This window comes from Ictalurus furcatus, chromosome 12 (assembly GCF_023375685.1).
Source record: "Ictalurus furcatus strain D&B chromosome 12, Billie_1.0, whole genome shotgun sequence".
NCBI lineage: Eukaryota > Metazoa > Chordata > Actinopteri > Siluriformes > Ictaluridae > Ictalurus > Ictalurus furcatus.
Genome location: NC_071266.1, coordinates 20992413 through 21005771, shown reverse-complemented (window position 1 = coordinate 21005771; position 13359 = coordinate 20992413). Strand labels below are relative to the sequence as shown.

Sequence of the window (13359 nt, the reverse complement as noted above, 5' to 3'; positions counted from 1 at the left end):
ACAACACTATCAGAAAGACACTGGGCAAAAATCGCATCCATGGAAGAGAGGCGGGGAGAAAACCACTGCTAACCCAGAAGAACATTAAGGCTCGTCTGAATTTTGCCAAAACACACCTTGATGATCCTTCTGTGAATGTTCTGTGGACTGATGAGTCGAAAGTGGAACTTTTTTGGAAGACAGTGGTCTTGTTACATCTGGCGTAAACCAAACACAGAATTCTATAAGCATGGTGGTGGAAGTGTGATGGTGTGAGGATGCTTTGCTGCTTCAGGGCCTGCGTAACTTACAGTAATTCAGCTCTCTATCAGAAAATCCTAAAGGAGAGTGTCTGGTCTTCAGTCTGTAAATTGAAACTCAACTGGATTATGCAGAAAGACAATGATCCAAAGCACAGGAGTAAGTCCTAGTCCTAGAAGTAAGTGAAAGACTGATCTTCAGTTATCAGAAGTGTCTGGTTGCAGTTATTGCTGCTAAAGGTGGCACAACCAGATTTTAGGTTTAAGGGGTGCAATTAGTTTTTCACATTTGCCACATTGGTTATAAGTGTTGCATTACTTTTCTTGCTTCAATAAAACAAAAACAAAAAACTCTAATGTCTTTACACAGGTTGCCTTTGTTTTATGTTGTATTAGTGTTTGAAGATCTAAAACTATTTAGTATGAGATATACACAAAAACAGAAGAAATCACTTCTTCACAGCACTGTATACTCCCAGGAACCAAACGAAGAAGATTCTGGGATCCTGTGAGCTGGGATATAAAAAGATGTTCCCTCACTAGCCTCTCTTTTTTTTCTCTCTTCAAGTTAATAACACAAAAAAGTAGCTTGTCATGTTAGTGAAGAAACAGACAGTCCTTCGTCCTCTGCCTCTTCAGTAGCGGTAAATCTTACAGCCCTTTACAAACACAGACACCCAAGACTTGTTTCCATAAATGTTATTTAGGTGTTTGACCGTTTACTGAAACTCCACCACAGAGATGCTAACACTTTAGCCTTACACGCAGGCGCGTGCTGCCGCGAATTACCTCAGATTCTAAATGTCGACACGCAAGCAGCGCTCAGTTTGCGCAGTTTTATACTCTGAAACTTTGAAATAAAAGGAGAATACAGACACGGACGACCATTTGGTGACTGTTACCCCTGCTACATTTAGTGCCTCTTCTATTTCCTGGGTCTCTGTGTAATCTTTCTCTTTCTCTCTCGCTCTCTCTCTCACTCTCTCAGTGTTCGAGTTTGCTGTTGGATATAAACTCGTGAAAGCAGCCAGTAAGTCGCCGCGCGCAGCCTGCAGCACGTGCACATGGTTTCCGAGCAACCACACCATGCTGATGATGACGCGTGCTGCGCAACGTCATCGACTAAGATCAGGATGTTGATTATAAGGCAGCATGCAGTACAAAATATTTTAAACGTTTACAATTAATACAATACTATACTTCATTTACGGAAGTACGGAGCCCCTAAAGGGACATGGTGGTGGAAAAAAATTGGGATGAGATAATTTTTTTTTTTTTTTTAAAAGCATTTGCATTCCCTCGCAAAACTTTTGCGTCCCGAGAAACTTTTGTGTTCTCTCGCAAAACTTGTTGAGTTCGGTCAAACACTTCCTGTTTATTTTCCTGCTGTTAGTGGACAGCAACATTACGGAGCCCCTAAATGGACATGGTGGTGGAAAAAATTTGGGATGGGAGAAAAAAAAAATTCAAAGCTTTTGCGTTCCCCTGAGAAACGTTTGCGTTCCCTCGCAAAGATAGCCTACCTGTTGTAGGTACACAGTTACACAGTAGAGAACACAGGTTTTGCGAGAGACTTCTGTGCGGCGGTTCTCGCTTGTATTTTCACAGCATCGTTTGAGTATTTTTTTCTTAGAAACAATGCTCTTTCGTACGGAAGCCCTAAGCGGGCATGCATTGTTATTATTTTCTTTCTTGTTTTCTCGTGATATCGACTTCATTTTCTCATGAACTTGACATAGCAAAAAGTTGTTTTCTCATGATCTTGACTTAATTTTCGTGATCTTGACATAACAAAAGTTGTTTTCTTGTTATGTCGAGATCACAAGAAAATTAAGTCGAGATCATGAGAAAACAACTTGTTATGTCGAGATCACGAGAAAACAACAAAGAAAAAAAATTTAGAATGCATGGCCGCTTAGGGCTTCCGTATTTATTTCAGTGTATTCAAAAAGAAATGATGTCTGCAGGAGCAGCAGCACAGTGCATAGCAGTATAAAATACAAACAAAGGGAGTCACTTTACTGTAAAGCACAATCTATTTCGATTTATCTATAGTTCAAATATACCTAACCTCAACTGAATACATTAGCCTGGAGAAAAGAGGGATGCAAAACACTGCCCTGTGTCTCCACATGTCTGGGTGGTGGATGTAGGCCTAGTATTTTCTGTTTATATCGGATCTTGTTTCTGATTGGCTGGTGATGGTGAAATGCTGAAACTTTATGGCCAAAAGTTTGTGGACACCGGACCATTACACTCATATGTGGGCTTTCTGCACAAAGTTAGAAGCACACAATTGCACATGTATTTGTGGCATTAAAATTTTCCTTCATTGGACGGGGATTAAATATGTTCAAGCATGACAATGCCCCTGTGCACAAAGTGAGGTCCATGAACTATCAGACTATCCAACAGTGATGGACTTAATACTGCTCCTCGCTTGAGCCGATATCATGCAAGAAAAATCTAATTATGTCCAAGATCAGAATCTCACGTACTGAGACATGCCTCTGCTCCACCAACACTCACAACTCTCGGAACAGCACTTAAATTTGTAGTTGTACCTGAGATCCAAATATCAGTGTGTGCAGTTTTTATATTAACTCCTCACTATATGCATGTAATAAAGATAATGTAATAATAAGAATAACTACTTTAACTAAGAATAACTTCTTTAAATACATCAAACTACATGAAATGAACTATTGTTATGACATTGCAATAATAGAATACAGTAACATCATAAAAGCTGACACTGGCTGACTTGAATACTTAATGTCATCTTTAATATCAGAAACAGTTTGAATCTACTGTATGTTTATAAAAAATGATTGTCTCAACATTAAAGATAACTTGGAATTGGAATGAAAACACATGAAGCAATATCTATATTGGTGCTATAATGTAGATGGTGATCTTCAGGGAAAACCCTCTTTTTCTTCTTTTTTAAAAAAAAAATAAAACCCCCTCTATTTTCATGGTGATTTATGGTGCAGCTGTCAAGGAGCCATATGTTGTGGTCTATTCAGTTGATCTGCCTTAAGCAGATTCTGGTCTTTAAGTGATATCTAGTGGTAAAAGTTCTTATTTACAAGTGCTTTGCTTATTTAAAAGTGCTTATTTACAAAAGTGCAAGGCTTTAAAATATGTGTAAATATGTTGCATTTTAGTGCTTAGCATGTTCGCTTCACAACGCCTGGGTTGGGGGTTTGATTCCTGCCGCTGCCATGTGTGTGTGGAGTTTGCACATTCTCCCCATTCTGCAGGGGTTTCCTTACCAAGGAGGTTTCTGGGGTGTTTCCTCCCCCAGTCCAAAGACAAGTGTCGGTAGTGTGTGAATGTGTATGCCCTGCCCTGCAATGGATTGACACCTGGTCCATGGTTTACCCCACTTTGTGCCCATGCCTCTTGGGATAGGCTCCAGGTTCCCTGTGACCCTGAAGGATAAGCGATATAGAAAATGGATGGGTGTATGTTTTAAAATTTTAAAATCGTGAGCAACTGATTTAAAATGTACAGTATGTACTGGACTGTCAGATTATTATAATCACGTATTAAAGTTTATTAGCTCAAAAAAAGCCTAATGTGTCATGTTTAAAGGAGAGTTTATTAAAATGGTGCCAGTTATAATGCTTCAATGAACAGAGGTGGGTAGTAACGTGCTACATTTACTTCGTTACATTAACTTTAGTAACTTTTTGAAAATTTTTTACTTTTAAGAGTAGGTTTAACTGGCCATAATTTTACTCTTACGCAAGTTCATTTTTGATCACAGAAATGTATTTTTACTTCACTACAGTTGGTGGTTTTCATCTGTTACTGTTAAATGTTAATGAATTAATTTAGTTTTAATAATTAATTGATACACACACACAAACAAACAAACAAATATACTAACACACACAAACACTAATTTTCTCTCTACACACACTTTCTCTTCTGTTCTGTTTCATAGTTTGTTCTTTTGTTCTTTGTCTTGTTTAAATGCAGATTCTGACAGTCAACCATTGGGAAAATGTTTGTTTTTTATATCGCATAAACAGAACTGACAGAGTTTCAAGGGGAGGCGTGACTTACAGTTCTCCATGTAGTCTGAGATTCAGGATTTTCCCTTCATTTTAATCAGATCTGAAGTAACTAATAACTTGCTACTTGAGTAGTCTTCTCATTGGACACTTTATTACTCTTGCTCAAGTAATTATTAATATAATTACTTTTACTGTTAATTGCGTAATTATTTTTATAAGTAGTTTTACTTATGCTTGAGTAAAATTTTTGGCTACTCTATACCCACCTCTGTCAATGAGCTTTTAATTCCATAAGTATAATGCTACATTGCCTCACATTTAAACACATACAGAATGAAAACAAAGAGAGAGACAATACACCCTAGAACAGCCAAAGACTTTCTGCCATTAGATTTTGTCAAGGGCAAAAATAAAAAACATGGCAAGCTTTTAAAAGTCATGATCATTAAACCTCCACATTGAGACCTTAATTACTTCTGTGTAAAATCATGCTTGCGCTGCTGTCATTAAATATTAAATTGACTTCCCCATTGCAAAGCAGTGCAAACAGTTAACATGGATCTGTAATTGCAGCCAACTCAAAGGAAAAGAGAGTGCACAACCTTTAAAAGTCATAAATATTGATGGCCATGCTTTACTGGGTCAGTTTAATTATCCATAGTGATTATAAGAATGGAGGCCAGACAAATTAGAGGACAAACCTCTTTTTTTCCCCACCTTTATTGCCTCATAGCAAGCAATTTGAGGAATGACAAAGATGGAGGTGTTATATTCACTGTTAATATTGACATCATTAAAAGTGGAATGGAGCCAGGTCTGGTAGAGCCATAGGCTATGGTTTGACTGTCAGTCAGGGTTTAATGATTGACTCAGCTGTGTGGAAGAGTCTCATTAGTAAATTCTGCACCCCATGGCCACGTCTCTTGTGTCCAGGTCCCCTCGGGCCATGGCTGCTGGGTGCCAGTTTGTAATAGCAGGTTGTCATATAGCTCAGTGGATAATATTATGTTAACCGTGATAGTGTGATACAGTATGGTAACTGCTAAGAAAAAAAAGTATATTTTCACACACACACACACACACACACACACACACACACACACACACACACACACGCACACACTCCGAATAGAAAGCACAGTAAACAGAAACTGCTTTTTTTTTATCATTAGTCAGGTCTTTTCAAGCCAAAGTACAAATAACTTCCAGTTCTGTAGTTTGTCCCATTGTGTAATTTATACTTTGACTGGACAGTGGATGCCTTCCTTCTGTTTTTCTTCCAAAGGTATTTTAAAAAATGTAAAACATTTAAAACACCCAGTTTTGTATTTCAAGTGTGGCTTCTCAATCACAGCTGATGATGTGTCATAGATGGGTCAGCGAAGCACACTTAATAATTAACACCAATTGACACCAAATGTAGGCACAGAGTATAATTACTTAACATGACTCTGTGATTCTTTCTAGTCTGGCTAGAAAGAAATTAGCCCCAGCTTTTTCATATTATTCTGCTGAATTGTCTTTCTGCACAGCAAAGTATTGGTGGTGCTTTGCACACAAAAAACTTCACTTTCAGCAATTTAAGTGAGGTATTGCGTATCCCTGCTAGACAGCGATGGATTACCGACCAGGCCTACTGGGCATGTGCGCTGGGACCCTGGCCAATAGAGGGCTCTTGATAAACATAGATCTGAAGTGAATTGGGCAATTATGTTATCACGCACATCACAATACATTGAACATGAGTCAGTGATTATAAAGTCACAGAATCTGAAATAAATTCAGAAATGGTATTGGTGTGTGGATATGAATTTATATTGAATGAGTGCTCAGTAAGGTCCTGGAGCTGGATAAGCATATGAAAAAACAAAACAAAACAGTCTGTTGATAAAAATAAAGCTAAAAATAGATATGAGAAGCCAAACAATGATTCTATTCCCAAATGCTGTAGGTCAGATTAAAATGATCCAAAAAATGGGCCAAAGAAGACTCAACACTGCTGATCATTGAGTCGGAGCGGCACTTTACTGATTTGGTGGATGAGTTTGTGAGGTGCAAAGCAAGAAAGACATTTTCTATCACAGAGACTACTCAAATACTCATAATAGATGTGTAAAATAAAAATGTATGTATTTTTGTACATATTGGGTTGCGGGCCGGGCTGGTCACAGCTCTTTGCATCGGTATATGTGTAGCTTAGGTTCCTGCTCAGGGGCGCTGGATTTACAAACCGAAAAGCTTCTGACAACCTTTGTATACTAACCAGCCTTATTAAGGCTACAGTGTATGCATGGTAGTTTCATTCTAATGTTAAACACCATGTTCCTCTGCAATTATTTCTCTCTGACTAAAGGTACATGATATGTACTGCTCCATCAACAAGCTTTTGTACATTAAAAAACAGTTAGTTTTTTTTTAAAAATAAATATTTTTATTTATTTATTTATTTATTTTTTTGAGATTTTCTTCTGAGATTGAAGGATGATGAGTGGATGTATCTATCATGGCTTGAAATTGCAATTTATTTGTGTCCATAGAAATCCAAATAAATAGCTGTGGCTCATTAGTTTTATATATTTTGTTGGAGAGATGTTTTTTACCATTTGTTTTTTTTTTTACATTTGGCATGGGAAATTCATTTATAGAGGTAAACAGTGATTCTCTCAGCTGTAGAAAAGCTGTGATATTTCTTGGCACACATGATGTGCTCCTGACTCTTCATTACATGAAAGCAAAGGTCACTCTTTCCATTGCAGGCAGCTGTCACATACCATCCCCTCATGTGTCATGTGAAGAAAAACAGCAGTGGCACACAGGCCAGCAACCAGCTGGTTGTTCTCATGCCTGAATGGATTTATCTAGTTGTAACTGTTGTTTCTATTGTTTCTTTTATTATTATTATTAATCAGAATGAGCACTCGGCTGCTTGATTTAGTGCTGGGCACACTGTTGGCTAATGCAGTAATTTATCATGTGGCTACTGTGTTTCAGCACAAGCTGGTTCAGAACACTACTACTGAGTGCTTTCATTATGTATTCCTGTTATACCATGTGACGAATAGCTGTTTGTATACTCAGCAGTGACTGTCCCGGATCTTTTTTCTATTTGTCTACTAACTAATTAGCCAGCAAAATGAAACACAAGGGTAGATGAGGCAGGGTGCAAATGCAAATTCAGCATGGTATTTATTAGACACAATCCAATAATCATAGTTGATGCCTATAGCATGGGTTAAAACACAAGCAGACAACATTAATCAAGGATAAATCATAAGAAACAAAGGTCAGGGAACACTGGAAAATAAGGCAGATAAATGCATAATAAGAATTTGTGACAATGATCAGAAACAGCAGGGTATACATAGACAATTAAGGACTTTACATAGAACAGGTGAACACATTAGAGACAGGAGGCAGGGCTAGAACAGAAACAAAACAAGGGCAAAGTAAAAAAAGCACATGACATAAACCCAAACAAAATGACATGAACAGTATACTGGGAATTAGTTAAGCATTATATAATATGATGTATTAAAATAAAGTCCATAATTTAATTATACTATCTGGTTGGTCATATATAAATATATAATAATGATCAAGGTTGAAGTGTTAAGCATATGATTTTACACAATAATTCGCCTCATATAACTATGACCAAGACTACTTTCACTTCATTTTTACCACCAATGTTATGTTTGTCTGAACCATAATTTTTTATATTTCCTATTTTTCTGATATTTGTTAATTTATATCTTGTTCAGTGTGGGCACAAATTCTTCAAAAAAGTCTATGCAGCCTCTGTGCAGGAATATTTTTTATGTTATCTTAATTTTATTTGTTATTAGTCTTTTATTTGAAATCTACTGCAGCTATTGACTCCTGTATTAAATGTCATATCAGGTCAGGAAATAACATCATTCTGGCATCCTCCATGTCTCCAGGTATCCTGGGGGACTTATTAAATTGTCCATATGGTTGGAGGTGGGTAAAGAAGAATGAATTATATGTGTGCTCACACACAAAGAAAAAAGTATCTCAGGCACAATTATATTTTAAATACAATTATATATGCATACAGGTTTAGAACATATAAAAACTGCCATGGTTACTAACAGCTTAAAAAAAAAATGTAGTCAGCAGTTCTAATGCGGTCATGTCTTGTCAGATTCAATACCTGAAGCCACACAAGTAGTATGGGTCTTTCAGGACCACGGAGAGCGAGCAACCTTTTCCCCACTCTCAGAACAAATACAATAACTGAAAGTGCTAATTCAGCATGCACACTTACATTTTCCAGCTAATTCAGTAGTAGTGAAATAAATAAACCATGATGGGGCAGTGACAGGGATGGGGTGATGTTAATACCACAAAGTTGATTATTTACCAATAACACCATAGCCCAAAGTGATTTATTCCTCTTATACTACAGCAATGTTGCCAAAACCTTTTAAATTTTTTTTTCAAAATGACACATAATACTTTTTAGTGTTTTTACTGTTTGCTGTTATTACTTGCTGTATGTTATAACAGTTATAAACAGTTCCCCCTGTCCAAGCCATCAAAATGTTACTGAGGATTTGTTTCGGCTTATAACCACCAACCACATGACTGAATTTTCATCCAATAATTAATTTAATAACATATTTGGTAACAAATCTGAATAAAATGGCTACATTTCTTCTTCTTGTTGTTGTTGTTGTTGTTGTTGTTGTTGTTGTTGTTCTTCTTCTTCTTCTTCTTCTTCTTCTTCTTCTTCTTCTTCTTCTTATTATAATTTATGCATGTAATGCTGTCTACTACAATATACAGTATTATAATTGTATTTTCTGTTTAAGATGGTCTAATTTGATGGTGCTATCATGACTTACCAACCATCTCAGTCTAACTAACCCAGATAATGTGTATTTGCTCCTTTCAGGGTTTCCAGACTGCTTCTACATGATCTGTGCAATCAGAGTCATCAGAGTGATCCATAACCTGCCCTTCAATTAAAAACAACAACAACAACACCACTCCATGTGTAACAGGAATCGTTTAAAGAGCCTTGAATTATTGTCACATTTAACTTATCACATTTATTATGAATATGAATTGAACCTTGAATGATCCTAATCTTAACACATGGATCTTGTATAAATATTAATTAGAATATAACTCTTATAACTCTCCATGGGAATGGATTAACTCTCGCTGAGCCCAGTCTCCGACAGCAAAGGATGTAAAAAAATTAAAACTTTCCCTAGAGCCTGTCATGCAATGAAGTTAAATATCTTTATTTGGTCTAATTACTACAGATGATTGAGAATGAGAGAGAAAGATGTGATTCCATGTATTATCCCCATTACTGAAGACTTTCAAATAAGTAAGGATGATAGACTTTTTTTTATTTGATCTTAATCTAGACTGGAAACCAATTATATTTGAAGAGATTAAGACCTAATTGGTCATAATTCTGCATTCGGTTGGGGTGGTTGAGTTATGAGCGTATATTTCTGCATTTGGCTACACTATTTTTTTTTTTTCATTTGACTTTATCATGTGGAGTCATAATTCTTCATTTAATTTGGAGGCATTTCTGAGTAATCGCTCTGCGTTGGCTGGAGTGCTTTTGAATCACGATTTTGTGTTTGCAGGAACATTCTGGATCATGATTCAGCACTTATTTGGAGTGTTTTTGTTGTTGTCACACTGTTTAGCCCAATAGCTGAAAACGATGTGTAGGAGTCTCAGGTCTCTGGCCATCAGTTTCATAATGGATTTCAAGCTTTTATTCCATGATATATTTGGATCTAACTTTGTGGGGGTGGTGTGTTAGGGTGCACTTTAAAAAGAGTGCACATAAACTGATAGTGCTCAACATAATGGCATTCATAATGCATTGAGGACATGTTGTAATAATTATTCTTTCTGTGGATAGGGCAGGCTAATTTGTGGATACGTATAAACTGCAGCTTTGGAGTTGGGGATTGATCGGATGTTAATTTGATTTAGCTCACATTTGCCACCTAGAGTGCTTTTTGATAGAGCACATTAACAGCTGCATTAGAAGCTGGATTGCAGCAGTGATGATGAGTTCTCCTTCAGCTATGACCCGTGATGTCATACAGTCTGAGCTATTGAAGTGAGTTAAAAGGTCTCTTATGATTCTAAATAACTAATGCTTGGCAGAAGTTTCTTCTGATGCAGTCTGTTCCTTTTTTAATAATTATTATTTAATTAACAATTGCTATTTAATCCTAATGTCATTCTGAAAAGTGATCATTATTGGACAAGGACAGAAAAGTCAAGCCAGGCCTTGTGAGCTGTTGGCACTTTGGAAACTAACATGAAATCACATGAAATACTTGACAGTCACAGTATGATACATTATTAAACACTATTCCTGCACCACACACTCTCTGTCAATTTCAACCAGGATATCTATAAAATAGCCTTAATTATATTTTCCCCAATATACATGCTAATATGAACTCAATGCAATGAGTAATAATGTACCAAAATACATATAAAACATGTGACTATGATTACAGTGTTAGAAGTGTAGTAATAAAGGAAAGGAAAAACAGAAAGAGGCTATGCGTGAATATTTTCTTCTGTTTCCTGTGAGACGTGTCTGTCTTGAATTAAATATTTAGTTTAGCACTGTATAACGAACAAATGTAAAGCTGCATTATGGCATCAAGTGCCATATATTCCTCCTGAAATATGTTTTTAAAACAACACAAGCTATATACAAACATGTAAGTAATAAAATGCAAAATAAATAAATAAATAAATAAATAAATTTACCAGCAAATTACTATGGTATTCGCAGAATAAAGCATTTTGGGGTGTGCTGTTATTGGAAAATGATCAACAATGGGGTGATGTGATGAGGCTCGATCTGAAGCATCACCCCAAAGAGATATCAAATGAAAATAAGCAAGCACATCTCTTAATCTCTTTCAATTAAAGACATAAGAATAAAAACCACTAGGCAGAGAACCCTAATTTGTTCAAACACATGAACAAAGGGTAAAATGCATGTTTAGAGTTAGAACATGCTGCCTCGTTTCAGTGTTTTCCCAAATAATTATCATGCCGTGGCTTAGCTAAATTAGCAGTTGTTTCACAGTGAATTCTTAATAATATATTACAGAGACAGCCAATGCAAACCATGCATGAAGCCAACACTTTATTGTACTAAAATGGTCAGAACTGGAGTGTGCATAATTGTGTGCACTGTTTGTACTGAGTGTATTATAATTACAATTTGTCACATAATCACTGGTGTATGTTATAAGACAAAACCAGGATCAATGTTGCATGAACTGCAGATGTTCTTTAAAATGGAAGCATTACATAATTAGTTTTATTAAATATATTTTTTTGTTTAGTCAAACTTGGTCATTATCAAGGTTCACTAACACTGCTTGATTTCAGAAATTCACTCTGTTAGAAAGGAGACTTGATTAGTAAGTCAGGTGCTGCATTTGCAATACTCGGTGTCATTACTTAAAATTTGCACAAGCCATATGACTTCAGGAAGAGAGCTTTGTGCTTGCCTTGTTAACTTCAAAAAAGGGGGGAAAAAGAGAGGCAACAGAACAACTGTTTATAACTTATAGTCTACATGTTTAATCCTGTAGAAAGTGATAACAGGAACTAACTTGTCTTGTGGAGTTAAATATAGGCATAAAAGAACAATAAATGATTTAATCACTGATAATTACTGTGGTATAAATGGAATAAAACAGTTTGGGATGGGCTGTTCTAGGAAAATAAAGTACTTTGGGATTATTATTTTTATTTAATCACTTTCATTCATCAGAATTGCTATTAATTTCACATGAGAATGGTATGTTTGATCCCTGTCATTGCCACAGCCAACTCCTGATTCACCTGTTCCACAGGTCTGTTGTCTAATAAGCTCTGGGGTCTTCTAGGAGCAGGTACTGAGATCATGTCACTTTAGTTGCACCCACGTACTCCATGTGTGGATAGGGGTGGTGGGGAAGAAATACTTATTCAAAGCACTGTAACACTGTATGACTTTATAGTAGATGAAAAAGATGATACATTGCAAACTCAAGCAAATAAATTGATCAGTGCAGTGTAATGGTTTGCATATATGTTTCTGAAACTTGTCTCGGACTATTAGAGACAGGATTGAATGTTAAATCTTTTGGACTATATGAAAGGATTGGGCTCTGCACCCGGCTTTCTGTGAAGTGTCTTCACTGAGTTCTTTTCCCCTGTCAGCAATATTATGGAGCACTGGCAGTCCTTTTGAGAATACCTGTGTGCAAAAGACGTTCAAAATAACTTTGCAAATTGCTGACTGGTTCCATTTTTTTTTTTTTAAATTACAAAGAGGTAAATTGTTCTCTCTCTTTTCTGTTCACTATTTGATGGCTTAATATAGTGTGTGTGTGTGTGTGTGTGTGTGTGTGTGTGTGTGTGTGTGTGTACGCACGCACCACGAATGGGTAATTTTTTGCTTTCCTGTTGGTTGTTGAATTATTTTGTATTATGTGTTTGTAGGGAGATGTGTTATTTAATATGTACGCTCTAAATAGTAATTGAGGGGACCTATTACCACAACTTAATTGAATGTGTGGTTGCAAGATAAAAATTCTAATTTATTGATTTAATTAAATATTTTAAGTTGTAAACATTATTTTGATGAGTTGTGTTCACACAATAACGTTGATCATTACATCAGCTTAATATTGTGTGTAATTTAAACTGAAATTTCTGCATTAATTAATTTAAAACAAAATTTATGTTGTAGTAACTTATTAAAATTGGCTTGATAACTTCACTAATCACTAATTTCAAGTCCCCTCCCCTACCCTATACACGAGTCCACTATAGGTCATATCACAATTGAGAATATGCCCAAATTCACTGCTTTAATAGAATATATTTGTAAATGAAATGATGCTCACATTGAAATGTCCTTTGTATAGTATTTGTTCAGTCTACAGGTCCTCTAATACAGTCTTAACTGTCTGAATTTGTCCAAGCATGTTAAATGGTTAGGCTACACCTGCTAATACAGTTGATGGACTATGGTTTAAACTAAACCTTTTAAGCAGCTTGCACCAGTT

At 36.2% G+C, this 13359-nt stretch overlaps 1 long non-coding RNA gene across 1 annotated transcript; it reads left to right on the top strand.

Moving 5' to 3' along the window:
• The first annotated feature begins 1050 nt into the window (after positions 1–1050).
• Positions 1051–9519, top strand: LOC128616255 (uncharacterized). Its single transcript, XR_008387397.1, has 2 exons — positions 1051–1269; positions 9186–9519. It is a non-coding gene; the product is annotated as an uncharacterized LOC128616255 (long non-coding RNA).
• Positions 9520–13359: the final 3840 nt, after the last annotated feature.